The following is a 13,920-nucleotide window of genomic DNA, read 5'->3' as shown; positions in this document are numbered from 1 at the left end:
ACACAAGTCTAAGGCATCCCTATTCTATCAGAGCTGTTGGCAGTGTTTCCCATGTGTATGTGTGCATATGTGCACTCTTTCTGTATTTTTGTGAGCTGTTCTTTTATATCCCTGCAAAAGATACACGTGCATCGCAGAATCAGAGAACCAGTCCTATTTAAAGGAAGCACTGGAAAATAACAATCTAAATCAGCTCTTCTATTTCAGGTCTTCTGGCTTAGTCATTGTTCCCGTGTGAACGGTGCACTTATGTATGTCCTTTTCATTGCTGCTGTTAATAAAGTTTTTCCTATTTAGAACATCAAGTATTTACCAGCGTTTAGCAACTTGTGAGACAGCTTTAGTTTTTTTCTGATCAGCAGGTTTCAATTCTAGGACTAATAACAGCTCTAATATCTTGAAAAAAAAATTTGGCTGGTAATTTTTTTTTCTCTTGTTTCCCCCAACTTCTGTACTGTCGTGTGCTAGCAATGTGACCAGCTACAAATTCAGTACTGCTGCGTCCAATGGTCTGTCTTCAGGAGTGAGTAGCGGAGGCGGCAAAATGAGAAGGGAAAGAGGAATACACTATTTATCAAGAGCTGTACAAGAACAGGTAAGTGACTCTTAAATTAATTGCTGTCACTGAGCTTACTGAAGTAACTAGCTAAGTGTGTCAGTTTTATTGCATCATAGTAAATTATAACAATACCGCTTTATTTTTGCATTGTTTTTGTTTTCTTGTGGGTTTCAGAGCAGGCTCCAATTGATTTCCTGTGTTTGAATACCTGAACTTTGCTTATGTAATTTTGAAATTTTTAATTCTCTTACCTTGGAGATTCTTCAAACTATAACATTTCTCGTTAGCAATTGAATGAATGAGTCCTAAGAAGAGAAGTTTTGGTGAAGGTTTGTATAGTTTTTCTACAGGAATGATACTTGAAACGAGTGCCAAGTATAAAAAGAAAAAAAAAGCTTAATTTTTGGTTTCATATTTAAGTCATACAGAAAGATACAGGCCAAGAGTGTGAAAAAGAGTAGTAGAAGAGAGCATTCTGCATGTCTGCTAACGATGACTCAGTTTTTGATACTCACCAAACTCATTGTGAGAGAGTTTTTTTCTCATTTTAATAGGAAAAATCTATTCCATAAAACTATGACCATGAATATTCAGATTATTTTTTCTTTTATTGGATGTTATATAAGCTGCCTGTAAGTTAATTTAAGTATTTACGTTAACATTAAGTATTTAATTAATATTAAGTTAATATTAAGTATTTAAGTTAATTTAAGTTTCAAATCATTAAATGGGACTTCCAGATGATGCAATATAAAGAAATCATAAACACTGTTGTTTATTCCTGTAACGCAAATAAAATAATGGTCCAAATATCAAAAGTTCCATAAACTTTTCAAATCAAAACTGTGAAACAGATGTAAGCTACAGGATGCACTGAATATCAGTAGTACCAACTTACATCCCTTCCTAGTCATTTCTAAGTAGATCATGATAGTACTGTACAAATTTTGGTCAGATTTCCTATGCCATTTAAAACATAACTCATCCAATCTTAGTAATCAAATAAAGTAAGTGGCAGGGATGAAAATTGAAGTTGTTAAGAGGCTGTTTTCTGATTTTTATATTTGCATCCTGATACATGGTATAGACTGTATTTACCAGAACACAATCTTCAGTGCTGCTAGTCTGACTTTCTTTGGTGCTTTTTGTGTTTAGTTTGGTTGTTGAACCTACCTGCTTCTTTAAACATTACCTTTTTCCACGTTCACTGCTGTAGTGACTTTAGAAACTTTGGCAGCTATCCCGCCTAATTTTGCAAGAGGAACACTTTCTCACTTGTCTTGAGAGTGTACTCTTAATTGAAGCCATGCGAGGGTAGTTAGAAAGGATGATGCTTCTCCAGAGCTTTGATGACTAAAGTATAGAAAAGAAAGAAAAAAAATGTGATCTGTGCATCTCTGTTCTGCACAGGTTTTGAGTTAACTTTCAGTGTTCTTGCTGTACAGTTGTTGAATAGAGTATAATGTGGAAGCAGGCCTGCCATAAATTAAAATGACGTGGTAGACAGAGGTGGGGAGATCGGGATTTCTTCTGGAAACTTGCTTTCTCTTAATTTGTATGGATTTTTGTTCTATTTAATTTTGTTAATAAATTGGGTGGGATGGGGTGAGAAAGTAGTATGTCTTGTATAAGAAAAATTAAAATTTGCAACTTTAGGAAGTGGAGGAACCAGTGCTACCGAACATACCCCTACCCATCAGTGCTGCATCGCTGCCTCAGTTCAATTCTAGTTTCGTTGGTAGTAGCGCTGTCTCAGCGTCACCGAGCGCTGTTTCAACAGCAGCAATGAGCACGGCAACTCCAGCAGCTGCGACGGGCATGGCAAATCCATCAGAGGTGGAGGGCATGACAGATCCATCAGAGGTGGAGGGCATGACAGATCCATCAGAGGTGGAGGACTTGACAGATCTATCAGAGGAGGAGGTGGAGGACATGATTTATACAACGGCGACGTCAGGCATAACGTGTTCAACAGTGCCCTCAGGCTTGACATGTCCAATAATGGCGGCGGGCATGCCATACCTGCTGATGACAAAGGACATATCAAGGTCAACAGCGGCAACGACAAGCGTGGCAAATTCAACGGAGGCGGCAGGCATGGCAGATGCAGCAGCGATGGCGGCGGGCAAGGTAAATCTTTATGCTATAAATAATGTTTACAATGAGTATACTGCTTTATTGCGAGTTGACTTTTTCTGTGGTGCTCATGAAACTAACAAATATTAGTTTCTACGCAGCTGAATGAATTGGGGTTGTATGCCAGTTTGGGGAAAAAGGCATAAATGTTTTGATTCTGCTTCTCTCAGTCTTAGAGCCTGCCAACTCCCATTTAACGTGATTGTATAACTGCTTCAAATGCTGTGGAAGTCTGCGGGGGAAGGGGGGTGTGGACTTTATGCCAAGTTATTTATAGTGGTTTTGGCAGGGGTAGAGTTAATTTTCTTCGTAGTAGATGATGCTGTGTTGCAGATTTGTGAGCAAAACAGTGTTGGTAAGGCACTGGTGTTTTAGCTGTTGCTGAGCAGTGCTTACACAGTGACAAGTCCTTTTCTGTGTCTCACGCTGCCCTGCCAGCGAGGAGGTCGGGGATGCACAAGAGGCTGGGAGGGCACTCAGCCAGGACAGCGGAGCCCAGAGGACCGAAGGGATATTCCACACCATTTAGCATCGTGCTCAGCAATAAATGCTGGGGGAAAGAAGGGGAAGGAGTGGGGAGTATGTACAGGGTTATGGCATTTGTCTTTCCAGGTAGCCATTACATGCGATGAGTCATTAATGCTACCTCAAATTTAACAACTTTACTTCTTTACTTCCAGTTCTTTTCCCTGTTCCATTTGGAGGGAGTGAGCGAGTGGCTGTGTGGTGCTTAGTTGCCTGCAATGGTTAAACCACAACTTTATTTAAGTTATTAAATTAGAGGTAACGTGGTCATATAAGCCTCACATAGAATGAGCCTAGGGTGCAATAATTGGCATATTATTGCAATAAAATAAACATTAATCTGTTCCAGAGTACTTGAAATATTTTTTGTACGGTTTGAAGTAGACAGCTGCTTTAACATGTTGAGGTGTTTGCTGAAGTTCTTGGAGTATCATTGGGCTGAGTTTGCCGTTCTTCAGCTTCCTGGCTTGCTTTTCCGTGCATTTAGACCTAAGTAGCATCTCCAGCTTTTCCTCTCAGTTTCTGGAATTTGGTTTTGAAGATATTGTCCTATACCCACTTGGAAACTTCCCTGTGTTTTATTATTACTTTTATCTGCAAAATAACTCAAACATCAGGTTTTTCGACGTCACTGCGGGACTTCTGTTGGGTAGTGAATTCAGGTAGTTGTTGCTCTTAAATATAAACCTTTAATTCTTTTGAAAATACAGATACAACCAACAAGTACTGTTAGCAGTCCTGAGTTTGCGTTTTCATCTCCAGTTGTGAAATCTACTGAGGCAGAAGTGCTACCTACGTCTTCTGTAAGTAAAATAATAAAGGAGCTTGACTTTTTTTCTTAGGCATTTAGTAGGCTGTTGCAGAACACTAAAGCAGAATCTGCCTTGATGGAGAAAAGTATGTAGGCTTCTGGCTTATAATTTGTCATTCAGCATGCGTGCTACAAATGTGAAGAGCAGCTTTCAGATTTGGTTTTGTGTGTGCATTCGATTGAAGTTCCTGTGGCTTGAGAATCTGAAAAATCTCTCTTGTTCATAGCAGATTGGGTTTACATTTAGTGTTCCCGTTGTAAAATCGGCAGAACTTTCTGGACCCAGTGGTACTCCAGTGACGCCCTTTCTTACCCTAGGTAACTGAAACTTTAGCACTTCAGATCTGAAGTGCTGATTTTCCTTTTTTTCTTTATTAAATCTTCAATCTGTCCTGTCTGCGCATGCTAGCAATTCCAGGCAGTGTTGGACTTCTGCAGTATTTTTCCAGTGACAGATCTGCTTTTATATTTTTTTTTTTGTTTTGTTGCTTTTTGTTTTGCTTGTAATCATAAAGCATTGCAAAGTAAGTAGAATTTGTGAAGATTCTTATGTGAGAAGCATGAAAGCTGGAAATTCTTGTTTCTAACAAAAGTGAGTATAATCTGCTCTAACTAGGTCACATTGTGAAAGCTGTTTTTGTTTTCTTTTGTTTCAAAAGACACCACCACCTCAACCAACATCAACACACAGAAAGAGGAGGTCAAAGATTTTGCTGGTGGTCCCTTCACCACTGCCCACGTCTTAAAGGAAGGAAGCGTCTTAGACGTTCTAAAAAATCCTGGAGAGATAATGAACTCCTTTTAAAAAGATGCTGCAAAAAATACGCTAGCATTTTTTATTAAAAAAAAACCAACACACGACTTATGGTTAATAGAGTATCTGCTATAAATATGAATGTAGGAGAGCATTACATTAAGCGCTGCGTTTGTTAGGGTGCATCTGCCCCCTTCTATTCTAAGTGGTGTTTGTTGCTGGAAGTAAAACTGCAAGATGAAAAGCAGATGGGTTGCATCTCCTTTACGTGTTAGGATGTAATTGTAAATGAGGTACTAAGAGAATTAGCCAGATAATCGGTGTTTCATTTTAAGTAAATACAATTTGTGGAATTGAAAAGGAAATGTTTGTAAAACTCAACACTCCTGTCCCACCTTCAGCCCAGGTGAAGAAAGAATAGGAAAGAGCTTCAGTTCCAAATACATGGCGAAAGCTGCGAATCTGTGGGCCTTAGCTTACAATGGCTCCTGTGGATTAAAATTTAAACTGCAAACAGAAGTGGAGTGTTTTACGTTAAAAACCCTTTTCTGAATTTTGTTTTTAAGCAATTGCAATTGTTTTCAACAGTTTCATAAAGTGTGTCTGTGGAAAAGATATCTCTTAAGAAAAAGGGCTTTATTGAATTTGATCTTTTCCCAAAAGTCTTCTTCTAACTTACATACTTGTGAAGAAGGCAGCACATTTCTCTACTGGAAAGAGCTAAGTGAGAGAAAATACATTGTGCATTTTGTTTAAGGAAAGACCTCTGAGTGAAGTGACATTCACTTTCTTTATCGGTTTAAAAGAAGCAGAATCTAAATCCACATTGTTCAAAGACTTCATTTTTGACTAAAAAAAAACCAACAAACAAACCACAAAACAACTATGTTCAAGGTAGATTTACAAGCAACTTGAGCTGCTGTTTAAGATGCATTTCCTTTAGTCTTTCTGTATTAGTAGCTTGTCTTTCCTGTTAAAATTGCCACCTTTTAAATAAGGAGTTGTCCTGTGTCCGATGCATTTTGAAAAAGATTATAGAAAATTAGACAGTTGTTCAATTGTCTTGAGTTTTTATTATTTAATTAATATTCAGCATCTGTGGGAAAATACCGCATGGATTGCTGCTCCGAGTACAAACTTCTGTACAGTTACTGGAGTAGATTTGAGTCATCTGCTACGGAAGGAGGAGCTTTAGAAATTTGATTCGATTGGGCATCGCGTCTTAATCAAATTGTATTATTTCCATTCCACGTTGGACTGTCAGATTTCAGTCAGCTACTGTCTGTTTGTACTTGTATCGACCAGTGAAAATGTTGATTTAAAGCTTGCTTGGAAACAAAGAGTTAAATGAAGCTTTAACGAAATGTTCTGTTGTGACCCAGTGCAGCAGATGAAATTTCATCCGTTTAGATAAGATTTCTGGGGACTTCCTGTTGCGCTCGGTCTGAATGTCTAGTTGTAACCATTGGCACCTGAGTTGAAATTTTTGCCCTCTAGTAAAGTCACTTAGTTACATGTAGTGAGGTGCTGCGCTAACAGGAAGACTTTTTTTTCTTGCTTCCTAGACTTTGGATTGTTGAAAACACGCTCTTCTACGTCTGCACAACCTACAACAAGCACAGTGGTTTATACTAGGCCTGCAATAACAACTTTTTCTGCAGGTAAAGAGACTTCTAAACAAGCATCGTACTGGCAATCTGATACATGTGACCCTTTTCTGCAAAACAAAGACATAAAGGACAAATGTGTAACTTGTCAAGCTACTAAAGCCTCAACAGTTGAGAGTATGAAACAGACAGTAAGTTCAAGTCAATGCGACACCTCAAAGCCAGCAGCGCCCCCAGCAGGGATGCTGGGCTTTGGAGACAAATTCAAAACAGTACCTGGAACGTGGGATTGTGATACATGTCTTGTCCAAAACAAACCGGAAGCTACAAAATGTATAGCATGTGAGACACCAAAACCTGGAACGGGAGTAATGCCTGCTCTGACATGACCAGTGGTCACAGACAGCTCGGTGACAGTGACATCCTCCTCGAGCAGCACTGACACAACAGCCACTCTGGGCTTTGTAGACAAATTTAAGAAGGCGAAAGGCTCTTGGGACTGTGGAATATGCCTTGTACCAAATAAGACGGAAGATAACAAATGTGTAGCCTGTCAGTCTGAGAAACCAGGTATGGTCCTTTTTTTCCTGTTGTTTCCATCCTAGCCTCTGTGAATCTTGTACAGAATAAAAGTACGTTGCATATATGGAATATTTTAAGCAACAGGATTCCCAGGTACGGTTGATGGGTTAGCGGCTGTCTGCAGGATTGGTTTACAGGCACTTCAGAGGTCTCAGCCCAGGTTCCAGCCTGTCGCATAAATTGAACTGATTGTGAAATGTATTAGTACGGAGCTGGATCAATGCAGATACCCCCGGCTTTGCAGCTGGTGAGGGAAGATGGCTGAAGTGAGTGACTTAATTTAAAAACAACATAGTGATTTTTCACTGGCGAAAATGAGAACTCCATAGAAAGAGTTAAAAATGACTGCGTTTTTCTCTTTCAAAAAATAAGTAAAAAAAATTACAGAATGTGTCCAAAATGCCTCTACTCACCGTTTGTATGTAATTGAGGGGAGATGTGAAGCCAGATTTCAAGACAGTGTAGTCTTAACTAGTCTTAAGCTAAAGCAGAGAGATGCCTATGAAGGTCAGTGGTAGGCTTCAAGAAAGCGAGTGACCCGCTGGGTAACTTCTTCAGGGCAGTACTGGGTTGTTTCCCATTGTGTGTGACCGTAATTGATTTTGAGCGTGGTTGTATTGTTTTTAAAATACGATTCTAATTCTAACTTTGACTCTAAAAGTCATTTAACATGCCATTACATCGAAAAACACCTGTGCAAATATATCGTGGAAGAAACAAATTAAGATGGACTAGACCGGGCTTTTGTAATCATCCTGTGCGGTAAGACTGAAATTTCCTGAGGTAAGATAATGGATTTCAGACAGAGTTGATTCTCTTGGACTTCCAACCTCTGAGCGGTCAGTCGGAAATGAGGGGTTTACTGTGACCATGGTGCAGTGAATTGCACGGTTACGTTGCACTTGTCAGGAGGAAGAGCGATGCAAGTAATACTAGGATAAAAGTTTTCTGCGTGTGCCGTGGAAGGGAAGAGCCATTCTTGTCTTTCCGGTTTTGAATTTGAAGCGTTATCTTCTGCTTCTCTCTTAAAAGGCACCTTTTTTTTAAAAGGCACCTGTCAGGCCTCTTTATGGAGGTTACACTGTCGTCAACAGCAGCAGAAGCTTGTGTGCTGAACAGAGTTGTGTGTTGTTTGGAAGCTTTGAGTTCCACTCTGGTTTTTTTGTTTGTTTGTTTGTTTCTTTGTGGGTTTTTGGTGGCTTTTATTTTTTTCAGGGGCGGGGGGGGGGGAATTGCGGAGTAGTTTTGAACATTTCTGTGGGATTTGACAAATCAAATTTAAAAGTTAATGTTCATTTTATAGTTCATGTTCAAACAGGATGGTTAACTGTCTTGTTTGTCTCACAGAGGGTCCAACACCTGTGACCAGTAGCAGTGCATCTGCATTTTCTGCTCCTTCTGGAGAATTTCTGGATTTAGACAAATTTAAGAAGCCTGAAGGAAGCTGGGATTGGGAGACCTGCTTGGTTCAAAACAAAGCAGAGGCCACGAAGTGTGTAGCCTGTGAAAGTGCAAAGCCAAGCACCAAAGCAGAGCTCAGAGGTAATACTTAATGATTAAAACGAGGATGCATATTCTGTGATTTATTTTTTGGTTTGCTCTGATTTTTTTTATTTTCTTACCTGTTAAGCACAATTATTTTTTCCTTTGAGGTGTGGCAAAATTATTCGTTTTTCCTGTAGGAATATTGCCTAGATAACTTCTGTTTCCACACTTTTCCCCAAGAATAAGTTTATCCTTTTTAGAGAAAAGCTTTCATTAATGACGTGCTTGTTCTTTACATGCCCTACACGTTGTTCATTTGGAGTTCAGACTAAAAACATGATCTTTCAAAGAAGTTCGTATACTTTTTAAAGCCAGGTGGTGGGCAGAAAACACAGTTGTGAAAAGTTTTATGTAGAGAGGAAGCATGGGGTTTTCTTGTTTGTTTTACTGTTTGGTTGGTTGTTTGTTAAACAGTTTTGACTGGAAAGATCAGGACTAGAATGTAGTTCAAGCCTTCACGTACTGCAGATACACCGTGGGTTACGGACTTGACATTCACTTATTTCTGCAGGTTTTGGTACTGCGACTGCGTCCACAAAATGCTGCCTTGCCATCATTTACATTCGGTGTTCACTCAGAGTGTTCAGGTGCAGAGTCTGCAGCTGCCTCACAGTTTATTTTGGGAAGGACAGAAGAGAAGCAGGATTCTGTCACTACTGCTGCTCCGTTAGTGTTTGGAAAGAAAGCTGACACTGAAGAGTCAAAGACACAGCCTAGCTTTTCAGTTGGGAAGTCCGAGCGTACAAAAGAAGAGAGCACAGCAAAACCTATGTTCAACTTCAGTTTCGTTAAACCATCAGAGAAGGAACCTGAGCAAGCAAAGCCAGCTTTTTCATTTGGGGTCCAAACCAGTACTTCAGGTAAACAGAGTATCTTTTGTCTTCACTTGTGCGCTTATGTCCATCAAGTAAGACCTCTGAAACCATACTAGAAAAAATCTGCGGGATTTGATATGTTCATGTACTAGAGCTTTAGAAAAAGTTTAATTCCTATATGCAGCATGTCTTCTGTCCTGGTTATTGATACGTACGAAATTAGTAGCAATCCCTTTTTTGATCTCAACACTAGGTTTAGACAAAAAATTGCGACACCTTAAGGAACCTGTCCTGCATCTCATACAAGCACAGAAGTTGCAGTGTCTCAATGCTAGCAGTACAGTTGGTGGTAAAATCTTTAGTAGGGTGAAATAGAGGCCTCACACTTTTCAGAGAAAAAAAGAGATTATTCCCACATACTTGCAACTATGCTGCAGAGTGTACTGCTGTTACTCTAGTGCTACAAAGGTCCAAAAATCACTGAACAGTTATTAGCCAGTTTTGTATTCCTTTAATTTGTTGAAAGACTGCAGTAGAGGATTGAAGTTTTTATTGAGGATCACTGTGTGGAAAAATTCTGATTGTTAAATGTCATTTGTATGACTTAAGAACCGCGTTTTGGAGTACAGAATTCAGTATTAATTCCAGAAGGGGTAAGGGGAAGGACATTAGCTAGTAATCCCGAACAAAAGCAGTGTATAGAGCTATACTGATTTTAATCGCAGTATTCTTACAGTTGGTCTGTTACTGAACAGATATGTTTTGGGGAGATATGGTGGCCAGGGAGGCGTGTGTGTTTGTGTGCTTCCTCTTCTAGTTAAGGTTCTGGGGTCTGGTTTAGTCAGGAAAATTCGATGAGGCACCTTGTGTAAAAGGAAATGTTAACCAGCATTTTTCAACACGGTGTAGTCCCTTAAAAGTGTCATAGATGAAAAGAGGCCATAACCGCTGGGGGAAAAAGTTAGTGGGAAACTGAGAGCAGGATCACATTCAGTAGTGAGAGAGCAGCAGCCTAGGGAAAGCTGATGAATGACTGTAACAGATAGTTCTATTTTAAGTGTAAAACAACACTCAGTACTTTATAATGGTGGTCTTACCAGAGGGTTCTTCTCCATGGCTCCTAAAAGCACGTCTTGAAGGCATTCGAGTGCAGTGAACTTAAGCTGTAAGAGTTGGGCTGGTAAGCTTGGCCTGATTTGAAGCTGTAGGCATGGGGCTATAATTTCTGAACAGGCTACAAAAGAAACTGTACCACTGTGCTTTTCAGTGCTCCGTTTAGCAAAGCCATCAAATTGTTGCAGGCAATTGATGTTGTTCTTCTAAGAGCACCTGAAAGATATTTTTGTTTGAAGAGTTCAGAGGTACCGGTTAATACTGGTTCAGATAATTACAGCCAGCTCTTGGTGTTTGTGACCAATAAAGTTTGTGGCTCCAAAAGGAGTGGGTTAGTGCTAACTGATTAACTGCTGTATATGCAGAAATATGGAATCTGATTACTTATGCAGAGAGCACTTAAAATGTATTGTTTTGCTGGCTCTCAGTGAGTTGCATCTTAATGCTACCAAGGAATAAGCTTTTTGCTTCTGGCCCAAGTTTTTTAATTTGGTGAAAGCCTTTTCTGTGCACGTGCACATGCCAGAGAGGTTGCTTAAGTAATAGAAGCTATAGTAGCTGCTATCTTCTGTTTTTTGTAGAAGACAGAAACTGAATTCGTTAGCTTTGTAACAGTTATGCATACTAGAGTTGGTTTTCTCCCTTTTGAAAATAGTAGAGGGTATGCCTATGACAGATTTGGTGAGCAAGGTGATCAGATGAGGGCACTGCAAGACTGCCAGAACGCACCAGGTCTGGGGGGAAAAGGAATCCGGCTGAGCATAGGAATTTCTAAAAGGTAACCAAGGAGTTGTGCATTGATACAGTTATTCTAAATAATCAGATTCTTGTAGCTCTGCCTTTGGAAAGTCTGTGGCCCTTGCTGTAGTGCCTGTACACAGGATGCAGTCTACAAAACCAGAAATGCAGAAGTCCTATGTTTTGACTCCCTGGATTCATCAACCTGCTTCAGGATGGCTGGGGGAATCCAACTGTTAAGTCTAGCCAGACAGCGCAACTTGGGCTTAGCTGCCATTGCAACCAGCCTTGTTTCTCAACAGCAGCAAAGCTGAATGCATTGGTAAATATTTTCAGGTTTGGGCCTGTATAAGGTAGAAGGGACAACAAGTGGTTTTATATGCTAGGGAGTTCTTGTTCTTAGAGCTTTCCCTCTAGTTTGAGAGAAGCACATAACTAGTTTTACAGTGGGCTGACAGGAAAGAAGTGGGGGGAAAAAATGGGAACGCAGGGAGAAAGCCAAAGGCGTTATTACTAGAACAGGTTTAGAATGCTATTTTTTGCTTTTCATGAGCTTAGGGCAATGGGGAGTTTAAAGCTTAGCACTTCCTGAGAGGGTTTCTTACTCTACCGGCTCAGTTCTATCACTTATTTAAGGCAATTCAGGTCTCTGAACGGTTAAAGAATTGATACCAAATTTGATGAACTTTGATCCAGGATACTGACAAAACAGGACTTCATATAAACAATTTCAGTATGTTCATGAGGTTAGCTTGTGTGTTCTGTTAAATAGTAAAAAATGACACTTCTGTTTCTGTTTACCTAGCATAATTCTGCAAATGTTGCCTCCTTCTGCTTTAGAATGGAAATGCTCTTCTCCAAGAGAGCACTGTCCAAACTTCTTTGCCAAAATTTTTTGATTAAATTAATATTGTTTTATTTTGAAAACAAGAATAAGCCACAAACATGTTTTCTTGCTTCGGCTATCCAGAAGAACGTCAACAGTATTTTCAGATTTTCCTTCCCTACACAACTGTATGTAGGAAGAGTGCAGTTGGAAGCAGAAGACGTAAGATGATGTATCTTCTGTTTGTTTACTACAGTAACAAGACAATGGATTACCTCTTTATTAGAACTTGTGTAGCTTTGCAGTATTGAAACAAATGTAGGTATTAAAATACACATCAGTAATACGTTTCTGAATGGCTGAGTACCGTGCTCTCTTAGCATTGAAATACCCAGCCATTGGATTAGTTTGTCCCTCATGTTTGCTTAGTTTGGAAGCTATTTCAGAATGCCTTCAGCTTGTATTCTTCCCCAAAAGCATAGAACTCACTTCTCTGCATCCCCAATTCAAGTGAGAGAAACTGGGCACTGCAAACACAGGAGGTCTGCCTGTACAGAATCAGTGAAGACAAGTCTAAACAGCGGATTTTTTTGAATATGCAGCTGGGTTATCTGAATGTTCTTTATGCAGTGTACCTCAGTTTTAGTACAGATAGCACTTGTCTTGGTTCTTGTCATTAGTCTGAAGCTGCCCCTGAGAAAATCTTGAAAGGGAAAGTAGTGAAAGCTAATCAGCTGGCCCTTTCTTCTTAAGAACCAGTGTATTTTGTAATTCTCCCACTAATAATAAGGCGTCATGCTGGAGAATCGCGATTGTGTTGTTAAGCAAGACTGACTTCACCTGAGCGGTATAGTTGGCAGCTGTTGAATGTTTAATGGACTTTAAACAAACAAAAAAACTGAGCAGGTGGAGGTAGACATGGCAAACTGACAGGCAGCGTCAGATGCTTCTTTGAAATGGATAATCTGACTCCATTCACTTCTTTCTGGAAATAAGATCTAGTAATTAACCAAACAAAAGATAGAAGGGTTAAGACTGCATCTTTAAAGCAGCTGTGCTTGATAAATGTCTCTGGTCTTAAATCAATCTTTAGCAAAGCACAGAGACATAGCAGCAGCTTGCTTATGCCAACGCTAAAAATACTTGATGTGTACAGGTAACCATGTCAAGGCTCTGGAGTTAATCCATGAGAACAATTCCTTCTGGTATTGGCAAAGGTGAGGATGCTTGCTTCTATAGAAATGAGGTTTTGAGCTGTGACTTAAGCTGTCACTTAGGTGACTGTTTAGGAAAGCTTCCTTTTAAGCTTTGAAGTATGTAAGCTGACAAATTGTTTAAGTTCAGAACTGGGTTTACAGTCTCTTGTTCTCTGACTGTATGCAACTTCTCATGTTTCAGACTGAAAGCAGAATTGCAGCGGTACCAGTCATACAACCATAATGATTATTGCCAAGATTACCAGAACTACTACTCGCAGAGGAGTTACGATGCTTACGCTGACTACAACTACAGCTCCTATGCTCCCTGTGACAGCATGCAAGCTGTTGGAGACTGCTCTTTAGGAGATTCTTTAATGGCTCCAGCTGTTTTTGAGGTAAAGATAGTGCACGCTTGCTGTAAAGAAAATATTTCACAGATAATACGTTGTACAGATTTGTGTGAATCAGCAAAAAGAATCCGAAGTTGAAAACATGCTTTCTGCTTAGTGTGAAGTTAAAAGAGCAGATTCCATTCAGAGGTGTTTGTATTTAAGTGCTTAAATAGTAAATCCATAGAATTAGTGATTTATACACCATTATTTGTTCACGCATACCAAAGAATGGTTTTGACAGCATAATTGCGTACGCTTCTTCTGTTCCTGTTCTTCTGATTTGCTTTGCTTAAAGCAAATTAAACAGTTGTTGTAAGT

General features: G+C 39.7%; 2 protein-coding genes across 7 annotated transcripts in view; both read left to right on the top strand.

Annotated features, from left to right (window-relative positions):
- LOC308198051 (nuclear pore complex protein Nup153-like) overlaps window positions 1-13,920 on the top strand; it is a 120,572-nt gene that overhangs the window by 18,648 nt on the left and 88,004 nt on the right. The gene's annotated exons all lie outside the window — the stretch shown is intronic.
- Window positions 1-13,920, top strand: part of LOC308198057 (uncharacterized protein) — a 111,065-nt gene that overhangs the window by 26,183 nt on the left and 70,962 nt on the right. For 2 of the 5 annotated variants that reach the window (XM_080599606.1, XM_080599604.1), the window contains exons 1-3: window positions 5,479-7,757; window positions 8,322-8,516; window positions 9,031-9,379. The gene's annotated coding sequence lies outside the window, so the exon portion shown is untranslated. Of the gene's footprint in view, window positions 1-5,478; window positions 7,758-8,321; window positions 8,517-9,030; window positions 9,380-13,920 lie in introns of those variants that run through there. The other 3 variants (XM_080599608.1, XM_080599605.1, XM_080599607.1) reach the window with 3 other exon arrangements.

This window comes from Anser brachyrhynchus, assembly GCF_964034855.1.
Source record: "Anser brachyrhynchus genome assembly, chromosome: 7".
NCBI classification, from domain to species: Eukaryota; Metazoa; Chordata; class Aves; order Anseriformes; family Anatidae; genus Anser; species Anser brachyrhynchus.
This window is presented reverse-complemented; position numbering and strand designations above follow the sequence as displayed.